The sequence below is a fragment of the Elaeis guineensis genome, chromosome 12 (assembly GCF_000442705.2).
Source record: "Elaeis guineensis isolate ETL-2024a chromosome 12, EG11, whole genome shotgun sequence".
In the NCBI taxonomy this organism is placed as follows: Eukaryota; Viridiplantae; Streptophyta; class Magnoliopsida; order Arecales; family Arecaceae; genus Elaeis; species Elaeis guineensis.
The window spans coordinates 87,443,123-87,453,955 of NC_026004.2; the positions used below are offsets into that span (position 1 = coordinate 87,443,123).

The 10,833-nt window shown below is 33.4% G+C and overlaps 2 pseudogenes; one reads left to right on the forward strand and one right to left on the reverse strand.

The window, feature by feature from the left end:
* LOC105061182 (dolichyl-diphosphooligosaccharide--protein glycosyltransferase subunit DAD1-like) overlaps window positions 1-6,971 on the forward strand; it is a 23,352-nt pseudogene extending 16,381 nt beyond the window's left edge.
* A 1,043-nt stretch (window positions 6,972-8,014) lies between these two features.
* On the reverse strand, window positions 8,015-10,605 carry LOC140852856 (uncharacterized; annotated as a pseudogene).
* Window positions 10,606-10,833: the final 228 nt, after the last annotated feature.

Below are 10,833 nucleotides of genomic sequence, written 5' to 3' on the forward strand. Positions count from 1 at the left end.
TTTAGGATGTATTTGCTACTAGATTTTTCTTCTAGGTTAAAAGTTTAGCTAGTTTTGTTATGGGTATATCTAGATATGTATCGAACTTTCAGTTGTATGTTGTATGATACCATCTGATGGTTTCAAATTATTATATTTAACTTTTATCCTATAATCAAAAAATTATCTTTCGATAAGTTTTCTACCTACAACTCACAATGCCCAATGTCCACTTATGGCTGAGTGTGTCAAAAGCCCCTTCTTGGCTTGGTAGAATCTAGGTTTTCTATTGCTATCAAAGAAATTATCCATGTCTCCATGTTGATAAGTTATTTGATTGCATCTCTTGTGGCTTGTAGCCTTCACCAAGTTTACCTTTTTGTATAATAAAAAGTTGATAGTATTGTTAGCTTTTATAAATTTTGAGAATTTTTATACATTATTTTTTGCTGGCATGTTATTTGGCAATGTTTTAGTTTTGAGTTGGCATGTTTGACAACATAACATCTTACTTGCTCTTTTAAATAATTCTTATCTTTTGTTTAAAAGATCTCTAATATTTTTATCTCATTACTTCTAGTGGTTTTATTAGGAAATAAAAAAAATTGAAAATACAAAGTCCACCTCCAGTGATGCTTAGATGCTCATTTATTCTCTTCGTACTGCTTGCGTTGCTGTGCCAACTAATCTCAAAGTATATATTTCCATTTCTATATATAAATTTGTATCATTTGATATTTTTTTGTTGTAATTCGTCTTGCTTTTTAGTTTTTTTTCATTAAGATAGAGGAAATGACTTGCATCTTCTACATTTATAAACAATGTAGATTATTGATCTTTATGTGGTGTATGCTATTGTTACAGCTATAATTCAAGTATGAGCATATACCATTTCCACCACATATGATATGAAAAATTAGGCTTTGCTCTTTCTTTATTTCAAATCTAGGTCTTGCTTATCATTCTTTTCAAAATGAAAAAGAAAATTGAAAATAAATATTGACTCTAGCATTTTATATTATTTTAAACTTCATAAAATTATTTAAAAATATTAAAATCAACTATGGTATATGATGCTAAGATCCCCATGGATAATCTCATTGAACTCTTAAGGAAGTGGATACCATCCTATATTTTAAAGCAATTTCTCCTATTTACGATTCACAAGATTCATAAAAAATAATATTCAGTATTAGATCTGCAATGAGGTTTTGAATGCCATGGTAGCAGTACTTTTCTTACTTGGCTAAACCTATTTGTTGATATAAAGAGCAACACTTGACCATTGAAGGCAACATCTTTTTATATCGTTTAGTAAGTCTAAAATGACTATCTTCATCAAATAACATAATCTTTTTATATGTTAATCATAGCAAACCAAGGAGGAAAATGCTGCTTTAATGAATATGTTGGTATTTTTTCATGTCCAGCAACGTATGAGAGAAAGAATTAAGGTAGGTACTGATTCCCTTCAAAAAGAAAGAAATAACTTGTACCCTCATTTAGCCATATTCTAGCAATCAAGTTAGAAACTAGGTGATGTTAATGAGAGATAACTGCCTTTATTAAATGACTTTTTTGGAAGCTAACACAAGAATAGTTTAGTGAATCTATGATGTCACTAAGAAGATTAAGTATTTCATTATTGGTTGGCTTCTACATAATTTTAAAATGCCAGGTTCCTTAAATTTAGATAGATAAATTATTAAAGGTCATGTTTAACTTTCTGGAGAAAGATGTGCTCGCTATGATAAAAAAGACAAAATCTAGTAAAAGAGTAAATCTCAAACTGGATGGACCTTTTCTGGAGAATTTTTGTCCTCTTGATTTTCGTCGAGTTATTTGAGATGATGACGGGGGTGATTTAAGTTAGTTTTTCTATCCTAGTTGAAAGAAATTGAAAAGAAAAATCATTAAGTGAATTGTTCATTGAAGAATTAAACTATTTTTATGATAAATTTTTTCAATCATATATGGATATTTTGTATTGAAGTCTACTCATGCAATATTGATGGTCGTACTTTATGAATGATTGATTGGTAAATTATAAATGCCATGGTTCAATCATATAGTAGTAATGTTGTTTTGTATATAATTGGTCATTAAATTGTAAACGTCATTGTTGATTACAGTCATTATTGATTTATAATGTTTGCTAAATTTTTGCTATATATTTAGAATCAAGGCTTGAAAGTTACAATCAAGGATCACTGAGCCCGTATGGGGGCTTAGATCGGGTGTCCAACTGTATGGTTCAGCATGCTCTTATGCCATTCCTTGCGGGGCTTATACTGACATAGTAGAGAGGATAGGGGAGAGGAAGAATGGAAGAGAAAAAAAGAGAGAGGGAGAGAAGGAGAAAAGGAGGGAGAAGACCTACAAAGCATGTCCTAACATGGCAGGGAGGGTGGGGGAGAGAGAAAAAGAGACAGTGAGAGAGGGAGAAGGGAGAGAGGAAGAGAGGAGTGCTATGGACATCCAACAAAGGGTTGGAAAGCTGCATAGAGGGGTGGAGGAGGGGCTCTACTTTGGTTCCTTTATTTTGTTCGAAATATGGGTCCTAAAGAGAGCCTCTTTTTATTTTCAAAAATTTTAAGTGAAGTCAGCAAATCCCTTGTGACTTTATTTAATTTTTTTAGAATAAGAAAAATACTCCATGATCCTCTATCGGCCATCTGCCACTCTCCCTCTCTTCCTTCCTCTCCTCTCTCTTTCTCCCTTCCTCTCTTTCCTTCTCCCTCTCCCCCTCTATTATTGGTTTCTCATTTTGTTTGCCAAAACCATCTTAGTTTCCACCGATATGGCTCAATACACTCTGAAACCGACAATTCAGGATGGTTCCACTGTGCTTGGTTAAAACAATATATTTATTATAAGCTTTGTAGATATATCTAAGTTCTTTATCCTAGGCATTCAATACTAGTGCTATTGTGATTGTGATTCTGGATATATTTTACTAGACTGTATTATTTGAAATAGCCTAGCTATTATAGATGTAGCCTAGTTAAGTTTAATGAGATTAAAAATTTAAACTTATTAATAAGGTCTATGACAAAAATTCTTTCCTTTCATGACTTTCCTTTAAAAAAGAAAAACTTTGCACTAACTATGCTAGTTACCTATCATTGTCTGCTACCCAAGTCTCCTTACTTCCTATTCCTTTGATGTGTCTTTTGGACCACTTGAGCTAGTTGCCTACTAATACTTTGGACCCAACCTGAGGTTAAACATGTGGAATTAGGTTTGAATTGAGTAGGTTTTGATTCAACACTAGTTGCCCTCTTGGATCTTTTATGTTCCCATGACGCCACCTTGTTTAACTCTCAGTCATTAAATGGATAGGGTTTTATCCCAGATGCATGATCTGTATCCAAAAATGGTGCTATTAGATGCCTAACCTTGACTTAGCATTTGTTTTGGTCTAATTCATTTTTTTGGGATGCATGATCCCTCAAATATGTTAAACATGATATATGCTTCCTAACATAAATCATTAGACTGAATTTCGAACTTCATCTTTTCTCCATATTTTGATTTTAGACTAATTGAATTTTTTCTCAAGACCTTTGTGAATTAAGCTCACTAAAGGTAACCTATTCATGTTGGACATCAAGTCATTCTTAGATATGTTGGCAATCTAGGATCATAGAATTAATGTGTAATGGACCACTACTACTAATAAGACAAAGTAATGATCTATGATAGATCATGTACTTCATATTGTATATGCCTTGTCCAAGCTGATGATATGTTATGCATGTTCATATAAAAGATACAGTGAAGTTTTTGCTGAAGTTTTATGGTTTCATGCATATATGATTTTGCAAAAAGAGTACGCAACAAAATTTAAAAATTTTTCAGATTAAATCTAATTTAATCTAAGCATGCATAAGATCATATCTTCAAACCATAACCAGAATCATCATATGTGAGATAAGATTTAGATACAAAAATCAAAAGAAAAAAATAAATATAAAATATATCTGGATATGAATCAATCTTCAATGAGAACAGATGATCAGGGATGTCCTTCAAAGGTCCCTTTTAGCCGCACAAGCGTCCGATCTTTACGGATATCCACACGAGACTCTGATCTGATCAGAAGTCTTTTGATCTCACCGGGATGCTAGCTCCCTTGCAGAGATTGCATCTTGATGGTTGAAAATCTTCTTTTCTTCTAAGACACTCTTAGAGAATAAGAAGATATAGGAGGATCTTGATCTCTATGTTAGTGATCATGAGAAGAATCCTTCCTTCTCTTTTCTTCCTAAAATTCATGCACCAAATCTCTACAATAGAGATGTAATAATTTTGTTCAACTTTTAGACAAAAGGAAGAGGAGATATCTATGTCTAAATATGGATAAGAGGGAGGAGATAAGATGTTCTAACAACCAACAATTGGTTGCGTAAGAAAGAAGAGATATCATAACAAACTCACCCACGCCTTACCCATGGACGCCGCCTCCTTCTTCCTTTATTTTTCTCCATGCCAATTGCTGGTTTTTTGGGTGTCAAAACCTGGTAGAAATCCCATCTTAGCTGTCCTAAGGTGGTGGTTATTTATAGGCAAAGGATGAAGTCTAATTTGAGTAGGAGATAGAGTCCAAAGAGCCTTGGACTCTATCCTCTTTGAGCCGCCCAAATAAAATCAGATCTCTCCCATATTTTACACGGTGAAGAGGGGGTTTTTATTTCTTTCTTACATGCTATTAAGGAGGGGAATATGGCATGAAATAAAAGTTTGGGGCATGGGTCTCTTGGGCGCACCAAACTAGGTGGACGTGGGACTCCTTGTTGCATGGATAAAGGAAGAGTTTAAATCTCATAGGACTCTTGATTAAATTACTATTTTAATCATAATAAAATATCAATAAATTCTAATCATATTAGAACTTGATTAGACTCAAATAAATAAAAATTCAAATCTGATTTGGAGTCTAATTAATTTAAATTAGATGTCTCCTAATTGGAGGAGGAATCCTAGTCCTGATGGATTCTTTCTTGATGCTGAATTTTAATCCTAATCCAATTAGGATTTGGTGCAGCATGAAAATAAAGATTTTTGATCCAATTAGGAATACATACATCCTAGTCTAATTAAGAATTGAGTCAAACTCAAATCCTAATTCAACTGAAACTAATCATCCAATCCTTTTGGGGTTATCCTATAACCCTATAGAGTTGATCAAATCAATCTCAAAATGAGTCAAATTAAATCCAATCAAATTGAATTTGATACAAGCTCTAATGCTCAATCAAATTGAGCCAATTAGCAATCCTATTACTAATTAATCCTTCTATAACTCACTAACTCTTTAGTAAGTTATATAATTTTGTATTAGATCAATTATCAATCAAATTGATAATGAATTTTTGTTACGATTCATAATCATAATTCAACCATCTGATCAGTTAAAAGTTTCTTTTGTGTGTGACCCCAAAGGTTCTATTCTATCTGGTAGTGAGATATATTGTGATCTCTATCACAATATCATTGAAACACTTTTCAATGGATTGAAATAATTCCAACTCAGTCCACCAAAGATCATTGATCATCAAGATGATCCTCATGAGTCTCACAATCTACCAGTGATACCTAGCAGTATGTAGTGATAACCCAGCAAAATAAAATATGAACCTTTAGGTGCAGTTAACATATAATACGATCCCTCTATCGTGAGTCCCGATCAGATTGCAGGTCATGGATAAATCATCAAACTTCAACATCGATCATATGATAGATTCAATCAGCTCAAGTCCATATGTGATTCTATAAAAACTCTTTTCATCAATCACAATGCTATAGTCATAGACTTAAGAACTCAGCCTTTTAAATCTCATAGGACTACTTCTTTCTGCTAGGATCGATAGATCCTATCTTGATACATACTCTACTCTTATAGTGGATCAACTGTCGTCAACATCCACTACAAGGGTTCATTCAGACCCATGTTGATGTGTCAGTCAAACTCCAGCAGCCTCACTGCGAGTAGTAGTATTATCTCAGGTCAAAAGATCAGTCATACAACTACAGTATTGAAAAAATTACTAACGAGTGAGCAAACATCCATGTGACTTCTCATGTTGGTCACGCTCAGTGCTAGTTATTCTCTAACAACCACCTACACTCTCACTCCAGTATCTCTATACTGCAGATTCGAGATCCATCCGTTCGAAGAAAGTGATCCATGCACTGATCTATCCGGATCAGTCACCATCTTCATGATGATCTTATGATCAGGAGTAATTTAGAAATCAACCATTAATGACACATGCCTCAAATTTTCAATTTTTTGAGAATATATATCATTATCTTATTAATTTCTTGGATGATTCATGGATACATAAATATGAATGGTACTATAACTACCCAATAAGTATAAAATTATATCCTAGAGATATTAAAAGTGTCAGTCAAGATTAGCTTCTAGAGCATACATCCAACAGTTTTAATAATTATCAACCATAAATTCATTAATGACACTTGGATTATCAGAACAAATGTATTGCATAATAGTAATGCTAATCCATTGTCAATTATATGACTATTTATTATGATAATCTGTGATGCAATAGGTTATCTGCATGGGAGTAGTTAGATCGTTTTGATTTAACTCTTTCCTCTCTGGAGTTCTCTTTTATGTACGTATAGTGGTAGTTGCTAGTATGAAGTGTAATAAGGATACCTTCTTTCTTGCTACTCTTTTTAAGATAATTAATTATTCTTGCACTCTTATATGTGATGATGTAGTTTGTCTTTGAATTCAAGTCAACAAAGAGAATAAGGAATTTAAGGTAACTACCATTGAAATTTAAAACTTTCACGTTAAGCTTCACATCACTCTATGGACTAACAAATAACGATCCATCTCAAGATCTACCTCCAGAACGAGCTTATGCTGATTATGTTCTATGCAATTTGGTGCTCATCTTGTCATCATGAACTTCATTGGATCAAAAAACTATGCCTTGGTGCACCATGAGGCATAGAATTGTTTCTGATACTTCATGTCGGACTTCAAAGTGGTAGAACATCTTATAATTTCATCATGTATAAACCTAATGATCCACATGCTTGATAGTTTGCACTTTTTGTTTTGTGAATTCATAGTCGCCACCTTCAAGAGACTATTCTTTTTGAGAGATATTCTGCCATAAAAGTAATGTAGCATGAGAGCTTATTTATTTTGCATTTAGGTGTTTTTACCATAGTGATATTTGAGCCATTTGCTGAATGTTGCTTAGCTAAAGAATATTTTTTACTAAGAAAAGATAAAAAAAATTATTACAATTATTTCTAAGGTGCAGTGCCATTAGTGATAATGTCCAACTCAAAAACTTTGAGCTACAAGGTGGATGCTGTAATAATACCCTACTCTAAAAACTTAGTTGATAGGCTGGTGGGTTCTTGAATATTTAAAGGATCTCTACCACTTCCAATATGGGATTATGCTTCAGCTTCTCTAACATTCGAGTTGATAGATACATGGGCTTATGAGTACTAAAACATTAGATATGAGATAGTTTCTCAATTATATACTATGTTATGTATGTTCCCCTTCATGTTGCATTAGTACTGGATACTTAGTATGCTTGTACTGACCACAACATATGATTCACACTACTAAGCATGGGACCAAGTGTGCAAACACAAGGTGGAGAGGAATCAATATATGATATGGTGCAATGCTATTGGGAGAACTATAGTTTGCCACCTCATTGTTAGTGACTGACTCCTTGGTAGATCTTTGAAAAGTCATAAGATTTTATAAAAAGATGCCACTGGGTTTTCATAGAAATAAACTAAAACATGCACTTACTCAAGAATATTAACTAATAATCAGAGATTGAGAGGTGATATGTTTATGAATTATACTTTTATTTGTCTCTACTCAAGTTTAAAATTATCAGAGTTTGACAAGTAAAATACCTTGCAATTGTTACTCTTTATTAGCTATCTTTACTCCACTCAATAGGACTAGTTAGAATTGTAGAGAATTGTAGGATAAGAGCTATTTGGTAGTGACAGTAATTTAACACGAACAACTGTTACAACGTCAAAACGCATAATCAGTTTCTCCTGCATTGATGCTTTCCTGCTAGTCTATGAGTTTTGGGTGCTGCCAGCAAAAGCAAGAGGGATCACTTTTTTTAGTAAGTTATTATTTTTTAGAACTAAAAATTGATAAGAAAGACAATAATTTAAAAGATTTAAAGAAACAACTAGGATAGTTTACTGTACAGTGTTGTTCATCTCTCATGGCTGCTATTAAGAGATGGACAGTAATCAAATAATATGTACAATTATTTATCTCTTGATGGTGGCTATCTACAGCAACATAGCACTTTATAGTGCCACACATGTACCATAGAAGAACTGTACTCTTAAATAAAAAGGGATACTGATGAAGAAATTATATCGTCTCTCTTTTTAGCTTCTCAAGATCACTTCTTAATCCAATATTCTCATCCCTGAGCTGGTTAATTATCCAGTCCAACTCTATCCTGTAAGCCTATTTACATTTTGCAAAGTGAAGATGAAAATAAATAAAAAAATATATAATTTTAAGCTCAAAAAAAGATAATCGGCCTTCCACCACAAAAGAAGCATCTTGAGAAGTAGGCCATCCATTAAGCCATCCTGAAGAGCATAGATTCAATGAATTGTTCCTCTAAAAACTCAAGATATTTTGATGCTCACCTTTCCTTCTAAACTATTGGACTATAATGGACGAATGGAGTAAATATGACATAGCAATTCTAACGAACCTACTAATGATCAAAATATATACAACATACTATTTTCTACTTTTTTCCTCTCTTAATTAGGAGTCCAAAAGGATAAACAAACTTCTTCCATTTTCTTATGAATATTCTCCATCACATGAAGACACTTCATGGAAACCCCTTCCACCAATGAAAAAATCACTACATAAAACAACTGAAGGGCTTTGGCATTATACGTAGCTTAAGAAACTAAGAAGGGTGTGCAACATAATAGGATGGAGTTAAGGAAGGAAGCTTCAAACATAGGGAGATGATCGTGGGAGATGGAGAAATTTATAGGTGGAAGTTTTCTAAATATGGTATGGTTTTGAGATGAGAATACATCTGATTTGGTCTTGAATATATCTCATGTTATTTACCACTATTTAAATAGGCAAATGGGATAATGGTCAAGGAATCCTATGTATAGAAATCCTTTTTAGAATTCTTTAGGCTAGTAGCCTTTGAATGTTATTAGATATCTATATTTAGGAGGAAAAATTGATTCTAATCTCCTGGTTTGGTTTCCATATATGTTCTTTACACAAATAAGTAGACTCTCTTCTTGTCAAGCCCCTCACTTTTTTTGGACAAAGAAATGAAGGATAGATACATATGCTTTAATGAAGCACCCCATATCTGAAGCAATGTTAATTCTTTATTCTTAAGCTAAAATAGCATTAGGAAAGCACAAGCCCACTTTAAAAGTTGGGTTTGAAAGGGTAGTTAAAATTTCTTCCTAGGAATATTAGATTTGGTCAACATGTTTTATGTCTCATGCTTGATAAGCAAGGCAAAAAAATATTCTAAGAACTGATGAATCTATATCCTATTACAAGTTTGACTTTAGAATCTAAATAATTTCCTTCAAGATTAAATCTACTACAATACTTGAAAGAAAAATTATTTTCACTAGTTATATGTCTGTCATCAAATCCACTTTGATATGCATGTTTGGGGGCCTATAATGTATGCCAAACCTCCAATATAACAAACATGAATCTCAAAATACCTAGCGTATATCTTCATCTTAAAATGAGCTAAATAGCAATTATTTGAAGCAAGAACTTACTGATGTTATTTGTCGACAAAGCCAATCATGATTGTTCATTTAATTGAACAAGTATTCATGCCATACAAAAATTATTAAAAGTTTATTATACACCATATGCTTTGAGAAATTATATTGGAAGAATGATCATGCAATAACATCATATGAGTGCATCAAGAAGGAAAATCTGTTACTTTCTTTAGTTAATTGAGAATAAGCTCATACCTCCCTTCTAGCATGAGAGCGAGAAGCAGACTCTTGATTCTTGATTTGGTCCTTCCTCTTTTTTTCTATCTACTGCTCCATTGTTTTGTATACCTTATGCTTTCGCTTGTTATTTCTATCCCCTTCCATTTCTTTACTAGCACATATTTTAGTCTTGATAATCAGACTATCCACTGATATTGGGGTCACTGATGATCCTATATCCAGTTGTTGTATCTTGATTTTTTTAATCCTTATGCTCTCTGCCCTAGTAAAGCATATCTCTTCTAGGGATACTCCTCCCACGGCACTTCCAAGATGGCCCCCATTCTCCATCTTAGTCGGTTGCATTTCAATCCTTGTGATTCCCATCCTTCCTCCTGTATTATAGCATACTTTTATTGGGTATACCTTGCTGATGATGTTTTTAAGATTTTGATGTTCTTCATCCCCCACCATTTGCTCATGCCCTTCAATCTTCATCATACTCATCCCTTCTTTTTCATAAAATATTCCTCTTGGACCCACACCACTTATAACACTTCCTAGGCTCCAATGGTCTTCATGTGCCATCCTCTCCAAACTTGTCCCTCCTAGGCCCATTTGGAGGCTAGATGTATTATATACAGTTAGTGATGATGGTTGAAAAGAGATTCGACAGGAGCGATGTCCTTTTTAAATCATCCCTAATTTTATAAGAAAATTCTCAAAGGCTATCTCTTTAGGAGAGGATCGACAAGAGCTATCATGAGCATTTTCACAGTGTTGTTTCCATGAAGATTATTGATCATCCTGATTTTCTTCTAATAATTCATCTAACTGATGAGTTGG